Here is an 8,770-nt window from a genome sequence, read left to right as displayed (position 1 = left end):
TGGAACATCTTTACTTCCAGGGAGGTGGGTGAAACAGACAGCAAGGATGGTGAGAGTATTTATTGAAATGACAGCCTTGGTGGAATTGCAGCCATTAAGAACTGCTGACCTGTATCAGGCCAGCAAGCAGCTGTGTGTCTGGAAGGCACCAGGGGCTTCATAGGGCAGCACAGAGAGAACTCTCAGTATGACACCACTTCTGGTGGAAGAATAAGGCACACAGTCTGAGCTTAGCAGCATCCCTCTCTATAAACAGCAATCCAGGTATTGCTAAGCTTCCACAAATATTCAAAATCCTTTCGAAGCTCTTGCAGAAATGGAGCTGCCGTCCTTTCCATGACTTTTGAAAGTACTTTTTTAAATACTCACATTTTAGGACAAGTATTTTTATCCCCCCCTAAAGGTAAATGCTTTAGATGTGCTGAACAAAATGGCCTCCACCACTTTCTCATAGAAGGGGGGATGGGAATTATGAAGTTAAAAAATTCACTATTTAAAAAATTATCCCTAATTTTTCCTTGTAATTATCTTCAGTACCTGAATGCATGGTTTGGCAATGAAGAGCAGTCACTGTGGAGCACAGCAACCAGAAAAAGGAGTGAGAAATGGCAGAAAATGCTTAAACCACTGTGAATGGAAGTGGTACTCTGATTTGAACACTTGCATGTCTGCAGAGATGCTCAGCACATCACCGCAGCATTTTCAGATGCAGAAATACATCGTGACATGCATTTACAGGCATGCACATGTGTTTTACACCCTTAGATTTGTTTCAAGTCTAACTCAAGTTTGCAGCAGATATCACTTTCTCTGGCGCTGGCTGAAGACAAGGAAAATATCTCCCACAGGAGTTAAGAACCATTGCAAGCCTAACCATTTCTATTTGAAGGTCACAGCAAGATCCAAGAAATGTGCCATATCTAGCAAATAAATAACTAATTCTTTTACAAATGTGTCCACTGCAGCGTACCTTTCACCACAGAAAGAGGATGAAAAAGGCTCTGTGCAACAATTATAACCACATTGCTTAATGGCACACTGAAGTACACTTAACAGTTATTTTACTGTAGTAAAATCTATCTTGACAAAAATAACCGTATCAATAGGTCCAAGTTTTAAAGACTCATGTACAGCACATGCAATCCCAGCTTGCCAACAGTTATGCTACCATGCACAAGTGTCATACTGGTCTTTCCTGCTTCATTGCCTGGCTTTGTTTCTGCTCCAAGCAGCCAGCTCAGCCAAGCAGGCTTTGTCCCAACTCCAGCACAGAGCAAGCTGGGACTCCACCATCACAGCACTTCATGGGCTCTTATGTGCTGTGTTCCTGCCTCAGCTGGGAGCATCAGCCCCTGTATCTGTGTCTCCAGACATGGGAGGCAGCTCTTCCCTGCTTGGCAGCCCCAGGGGCAGCTGAGTGCAGCAGACACAGAGGGAAGGAGGCACCAGGTTCTTTTTATCATCATGTGCAGGGAGGAGCTCAACAGACAAATGTGACTCACAGGGATGTTTGGCCCCCAACAAACTCTGAAGGATGAGTTTGCTTTGACACCTTTCCAGGCCTTAGGAACCCCTGCAACCTCCCTTAAGCAGGAAGAAACAAATGCTGCACATCTTTCCATCTGCCTCTGCCACCTTATCCTTCTTCATATCTTCGTAGCACCTGGATCAAAAACAAAACAAAAAAAAGCTTAGAATAATCCAAGTGAGAGTGTGATCAACAGTGAAAGAAGAAATGTGTTTTCTGCTTGCTAGCAGAAAACTAGCCTTAGATAGAAAATTTATATATCACAAGTTGAAGGCCTTCTGTGATGCAAGGAAGTGGGAAATTGAAGGTCTGAACCAGTAAAGCTGAGAATATCAAATGAGAATCACAATGAAAAATATCAGTTGAATCTGGAAATTAAAGTCCAGCACAGAGTCTCAGAGAGAGGTGCAACAAGAAACTGCTCACCAGAGGAGTGATTTTGGAGAAAACTAGGAATTCCTCAGTCAGGCGTCTCATGCATTGAAGGAAAATCCAAGAGGCTGTTCCTCTCCCAGGCAGATTCAGTACTGCATTGGCTGCTTCAGAGCAAGTCTGCTGTAAAGAGGGAGTCCAGTTACAAAACTGATGGTGAATCTGGGCTCCTATGAGAGAAGAAAAATGACAGACCGTCTGCTATCTGGGGTGCAACTAGCACCATATTCATCTAAATCTGGAGTTGTTTTAAATCATCTGCAACAGAAATTATTTGTGATGACATCAGACTATTAGGTCATTGTCTATTCATCAAATGCTGGGACTCACCCAAATTTTCATCCATAGTTAGACCACCAGCCACTATAGTATAAATAACAAAACCTGTAATTCATTTTTGGCTCATATGCAGTTCTTTCACTAATAAAACATTGAAGTCAGTGACCTGGCACTGTCTTCCATGGACTGAACTGAGGGAGACTGTGCACATTCATTTTTTTGCCCCCAGACTGAGCAGAAGTCAATAAATGAGCTATAGTCAGTGCACTGAGATTTAGAAGGATTTGATGGTACTTCTTGTTTTATACCTCTACTGAATTTGTAATTTCTTGACCTCAGCCCAGGCATCATGCTTTGGATGTGGATTTATTGAAGTCAAGATTTCACAGCTTTGAGCAAGATTCAGAATATTGTTTATGGATGCAAGAGAGGTCAGAAATGAAGAACTGGGACACAAGAGACACACCTTTAGGAAAGAACTTTCCTCCCATCTCTGAAGACTGATCAGCTGTGGCTCTGAAAATCTTGTTCAGTAGCTTGGTCTCCTCAAAATGCCCCAGTTTCACTCTCTTTCTGTTCCCCAACCCCCAACTATTCTGCTGCATATGGGAATAATTTTTTCCAGCCCTGTTACACTGCTTCCAGCTGTGCTGCACCTGAGGTGCAATGCCCTACCACCACCCCACCTGCTGAAGCATGAGCTCAGCTACTGAGGCAGCACCCCTTTCCAAGGACTTGAGGTTTTAGAAATGACAAGAACAAACTTCCCCATGGGAGCTGCCTGAAGGAGCAGTGATACATTTCCTACATTCATTGTGTGTGTTTTGGGTCTCCTTGATATGAAAGTAACAGGGAACAGAAGCAACAGTTGAAATTGTGAGGTCTGCAATGACTGAAGTCAAGAAGTCCATTCCCTGGTACTGCCTCTTACTCCTTTGCCCCTGGGGCCCCCCAGCAATGGCCCCACCTTCCACCTCAGTTCAGTGACACTCCAGTGCCCGATTCCCTAGCAGGCTCCTTTGTACCAGGTTGCTGTGTCTCAGCAGGAATCCAGGCTGCCAGAAGTGCATAAATGCTGATAGCCCGGAGCCTGAGGTGGAGACACGCAAATGTAATGCCTTTTATTCTCTTTTGTCAGAAAAAATGTAATTTACTTACTACTACTATTCACTGTTAAAAGAGAGAGGAGTTTGTCGATACAAAAGTAATACTGCTTTAATACACTGATAGCATTAAACCAGTGCAGCGTCTTCAGGATGGGCACAGCTGCTGGATTCAAGGTGTTTATAGCATGACATTGTCAGAGGAATGAGCTATGAATACAGAACAGGCCTCTTGACAGCATCAGGTCACATTTCAGTTAGATAAACAAAAAGACCATCCAAAAGTCCGCCTCCAATCAAAATAATAATTAGCACTATGCAAGTGAGATCTGAATTTCTGCCTATCATGACACAGACAGATGCATCCAGAGTGTCCTCTCCAGATGGTCTGTACTAGCTTAGAAAATAGGTCCCTTGATGCATCTTAGTGGGCATTGATGGGCCATAGCCAATGAAGACCATTGACATTTAAGTACTTCACTGCTGAAGACACAGCCATGATATTCCTCAAGCCTGAACAAATGATATGTGTTCATCTGTCTCCTTGCCACTAATGTCCATCTCCCCAACTGGCTCATCACCCAGCTACCTTGCCAGTGTCTTGTTCACACAGTGCAGCTCTTGATAGACTGGCAGTTTCAGCAGGGGGAATAAGGACCACAAAAGCAGCCCTTATGCCTTCTTTGTCTCCCTCATGTCAAATCTGCAGAGCAGTGAGGTTAGCATGCATAGAATGAGTTTCTACTCCTCTGCCACACATTGAAATTGGGAAGTCTGCCTATGTGCTTCTGACAACGCTCCCCAACATCTTTTTATGTCACTATCACCACAAACCACTGACAAATACAGGAAGGAGGGTGGAGAAGCCCCTTTCTTCCTTATCAAATCAGCACACCTAGAGCACTGAATCTTTGGGGTTAAAACATGCAAAATAGCTTGTTACCACCAAACCTGCCTGAACACCAGCATTTCATCCACAGACTCTCTCTACATTTACCATTACTCTCTGCATCCCCATCCTTAAAAGAAACAAATAGTCAGCTAGAGCATAGAATACTTCAAAGTTCACTCTGGATAATCCAGAGATCATTATAATCCAAAAGATTTTGAAGTTCTTCCTCGTAAAATGCTCTGTTAACTAATGGACAGTTCCCCTGTGCAAGAGCCCTTCTGAAGCAAACTGAAGCAGTATTGTATCATCAGGGACTTTCTACTCCCTCATCAAACCCTCAATGCAGTTTGGGAATTCATGTTGGCAGAAACACATGCACTTTAGCTGGCATTTTTCAGACAGGCAACTAATTGAGAGTTGGGTGTTTAGAGAGAGAAAGGTGAAATTAAATCCTGCTGGCCATCCAGCTCAGCCCCAGCAAAGCAGGCACTGCCCCATGTCTTGGTAATAGGAGGCTTGTTAAAAAAGTTCTGCCTAGCTCTCCTCAAACTACCAAAGGAAACACCAGTCAGTTTTCATCCTGAAAACATGAAGTGTGAAAAGCAAACTATCTGGCGAGAACCAAGTTCACACTACTGACTAGTAAGGTCAGTGAAACTGTCTTGAACTAACTAGATTTTGGCTTCAGTCCAGCACAGCAATTTCTACATCTATCCTTGCCCTCACGGATCGTGAGAGAGTATTTTTTTTGTAGTGTACCTAACACACAGCACCCCATGGCTTTTGGAATTCTCTTCAAGTTGATTGTATTTTGCAGGCTTTCCCCTTCATCTTTGTTCAAGATGCAAGTGAGAAAATCATGCTTGTTTTACTGGCATGTATTTCCCATTTTGATTCCAGCACATTTTTTTTCTTTGTACAGCAGTTTCATTTAACTTCATGGAGTGGGGATGGTGGTGAAATCTCCCCAGCAAACTCTCAGGAATTTTATAGGAAAATAAGGCTTGTGAGGTTACTGACTCCATTGTCTCCCCTAAGTGAAGTTCTGAGATTTAAAAAAAATGAGCACATACGTGGGAAGAGAAAGTTTGTTTAGGTCTGGAGGTCTGTTTTCTAATTTTTCTCAAGGAAGCAGGGATTTTTAGAAAGCCACTAAGTTGCATTAAAAAAAAAAAAATTCTTCCTTTGGCTTCTGTGTCCTTTTTTGAAGCATTTGACTGGAAGTGCCAAGTGTGGTGTTAACACAGTGTGAGAAGTGAAGGGGAGGGAATACGTGCCAAGGTCACCTGCGCGGCAGTAGCAACGGCGAGCTTCATAGCAGTGATATAAAACCTCCCTCTGATACAAGATACCACTCACAGCTACTTTTTTAAGAGCTATAAAAATACAGAGCAGGCACATATTAATTAAAGCAGTTCAGAGAGAAGCTCTGCGTATCTGTCTTGGAAGCGGGTGACTGAAGGGCACATAGCATGCAGGGGAGCAGAATGTCCGTGCACAGAGTTAGTTAAAATATTTTAGTTTTATCACCTCCAGGTTTGTCAGTGGGCAGCACAGATGGTTTGCAGCTGGGGAGCCAGTAAGTGTGCTGCTAAGAAAGCAATGTGACCTGTGTTGTGAAGAAATGCATAGTGTAAGGAAGCTTTTCTTCATGACTTGCACAAATCTCCTTGGTTGACATTTAAGTCCATAACCTCCTGTTCCAGCTAGACTAGAAAGACCACCACAGAAATCTCCCTCCTCTTCAGCACGTTTCTTATTTACCTCTTTGTCCCTCCGTTGGTTCCTTGAACAAGACAAACTTGGTTCTTCTAGACTTTGCTCATAAGGCACATTTCCACATTGAAGTTCCCTGCAGAGCACAGTACTCACCTTCCAGAGTGAAGTTCTCAGCAAAAGAGGCAGCAATGAGGACAAAAACCCAGTCAGGCTTTCCTCTGCTCCATTCCCTTGAAGGTTAGGGCAAGGCAGGCCAAAAGACAATCAAGGTTAGTAGTTGAATGCCAACCCACTAGCTATGGCCATTTCTCTGCCTTGACCCCTGCTACTGCCCACCATGAGAATAAGCTTTTGCTGTGAATTCACTGCCTGGACACAGCTGGCAGTGAAACACATCCAGCAAAAGGTTGGTGGCTAGCAGGAAGTCTTTCTGGTTTTAACTGGTGATTATTCCAATTGAGTGAAATACAGACAATCCACCTTTTGTAGCTCTTATGTTTATCTACCTGTATTTACCTCACCTGCTGGCTTCTTTGTCCAAATTTGGAGCAGGCCTTACACACTCCAGTATTTCACTACACACCGGAAACCTTGAAAGCAGCGGAACATAACTGGGGTATGGAGCCAATGGGGCCAGAGCCCAGTGACAGTAAGAGTCCCAATGCCCATTTGCAAGGCAGGGAAAAAAGGGGTAATTGGATATTCTTCACGATCTAACACTCACCATCACCTATGGTGCACAGAAGATGAACTTGCAGGCAGTTTTCTCCCCCATAAACACTTTGTTAAGAGACATACAGTCGGTCTGATGTTTTCCAGAGCTCTGTAAGGATTTCTTAGGTTCCAATTTTACTGCTTAGACCAACTCTACTTCTAGTGTGGAGAAAATACCTGTAAAATGGAGCTGGTCTTTAAGACATCAGCACAGTACTTTGAGACATGCAGCTGAACAACATCTAGTCTTGCTACTCATATATCACAGGAGAACCACAGGGGGACAGAAGATAATATAAAACTTTTAAAACATATGGAAAACATTATCTGAATAGCAAAAATATGACATAAAACTATACACACATACTTAGAGCTCAGATTTGAACTCTCCATAGCCCTTGCTAGATAAGTAGGGATAATGATTTTTTTATTCATAGTGCACTGGGAGGGAGTCCCACTCATATTTTCACACGCCCCAGCAGTCAGACAGTCTCTCTGCTTTTATTTACAGCTAGAAGTCCTGGACAGAGTCATGGCACAGAGGAAAAAGGAAAAGCAACCGGCAGATCTCAGTTAATGCAAAGTACTGTCTGACATTTTTCAAAGAACAATCAATTGGAAGGGACTTGCTGTTAATCAATGTGAAACAGATATATTTCAGATCCCCACAGAGCATGATACAATGTGAAGCAGCTCCTTAGAGCAGCAGGGTTTTTTGTGAAGGGAGTTTGGACAGGCAGTTTTTCTCTTAAGCCTGCATTTCTGACAGCTGCCTAGTACCCTTTTCGCAAGCTTGTCACATTCGTGCCGAGATATATAAATGCCTTCTCCTTTTTTCCTTCTTAACCACTGCACAATCTTTCACTTTTTTAAGAAAAGAATGATAGAAGCCATATTTCCTATCATCTCTAGACTAAGCTGAAGTTTTTCCTGTACAAGCAAATGGCCTCTTGTTATCTGAAGATGACATCTCTATTTTACAGTAAAAGCCTACATCTTCTTTTTTTTCTGTTTTTACTCCCCCATCTCAAAGCTGAACTTATCCAATAGCTTGCAAAGGAAAGTAATAAGAGAAAGATGGTTTTGCTTTGTTTCCTGGCGACCAACACCACTGAGACCCCAGGTAGCATCACAGTGGCTAATTCAAGACAGAAACAAGTCCCATTACAGTTAAGTGGCAAGAGAGGATGCAGCACTAACCTTGGCACAGAAAATCCTTGCAAGAGCTGCTTGCTCTTCATGGTAGAATTCACAGTGATAGAAGAATATGTTTTGATTAGGAGAAATTACGTTCCATGCATGTTTATTTGGCTTTTCGGGCTTTTTTTCCCTCTACTAAGCTTAACCATGTTGGCTCACTTGCATTACCCTCTTTACCTGTAAAAGCATTTAACAAAACCCCTTTGATACAAGGCTAATACGAGAGGGCTAGCTGTGGCTCCTTTAATAAGTCTGAGAGAAAGCTGGATGTATCTTCTTTGCACTTAGCTCAAACTGCCTCTGCCTTTCTCCAGAACAATGTACCCCTCAGCGTGAGGAAAAGTCCTTATACCAATGGTATGGTACTAAGTAGAAGAAAGTTCTTCGTAATGGCACTTACTCCCAAAGAACATCAAAGGGGATGGCAGCTTGTGGGAATGAAGGTCTTACAGGTCTGGACAACTGTGGAGGCCTTAAAAAAGGAGCAGTGATGAGAACTGACTTTCTGGTTCAGACCAGAGGTGCCTCTAAATCCATACAGAACACTGCAGACAGGTGGTGATTCCTTGTTACAGAGGCTCCCTTCGCAAGTGAAAAGACCCAGTTCCTCCAAAACATTGAGGCACGGGGCCAAGGCAGTGAGGTACTTAAGGCAACCACATTGCCTTCATGGAAAAACTCCCACCAAAACCATGTTACAAACAGCACAGAGTTCAGATATTCCCTAAGGAGCCAGAGCAATAGAAATGGAACAGGAAGAGAGCTTCCCATCCCTGCCACTGCTGAATATCAAACAGAGAAAAATGCAAGCCCACAGGGATATGCTGTCCTCAGTCCTGTCAGTCACAGATGTGACAGCTGGGACCTTTAGAGGACTGTCAAAGGAGGAAAACGAAGGCACTC

This window comes from Zosterops lateralis (genome assembly GCF_965231275.1).
Source record: "Zosterops lateralis genome assembly, chromosome: 6".
In the NCBI taxonomy this organism is placed as follows: domain Eukaryota; kingdom Metazoa; phylum Chordata; class Aves; order Passeriformes; family Zosteropidae; genus Zosterops; species Zosterops lateralis.
This window is presented reverse-complemented; position numbering follows the sequence as displayed.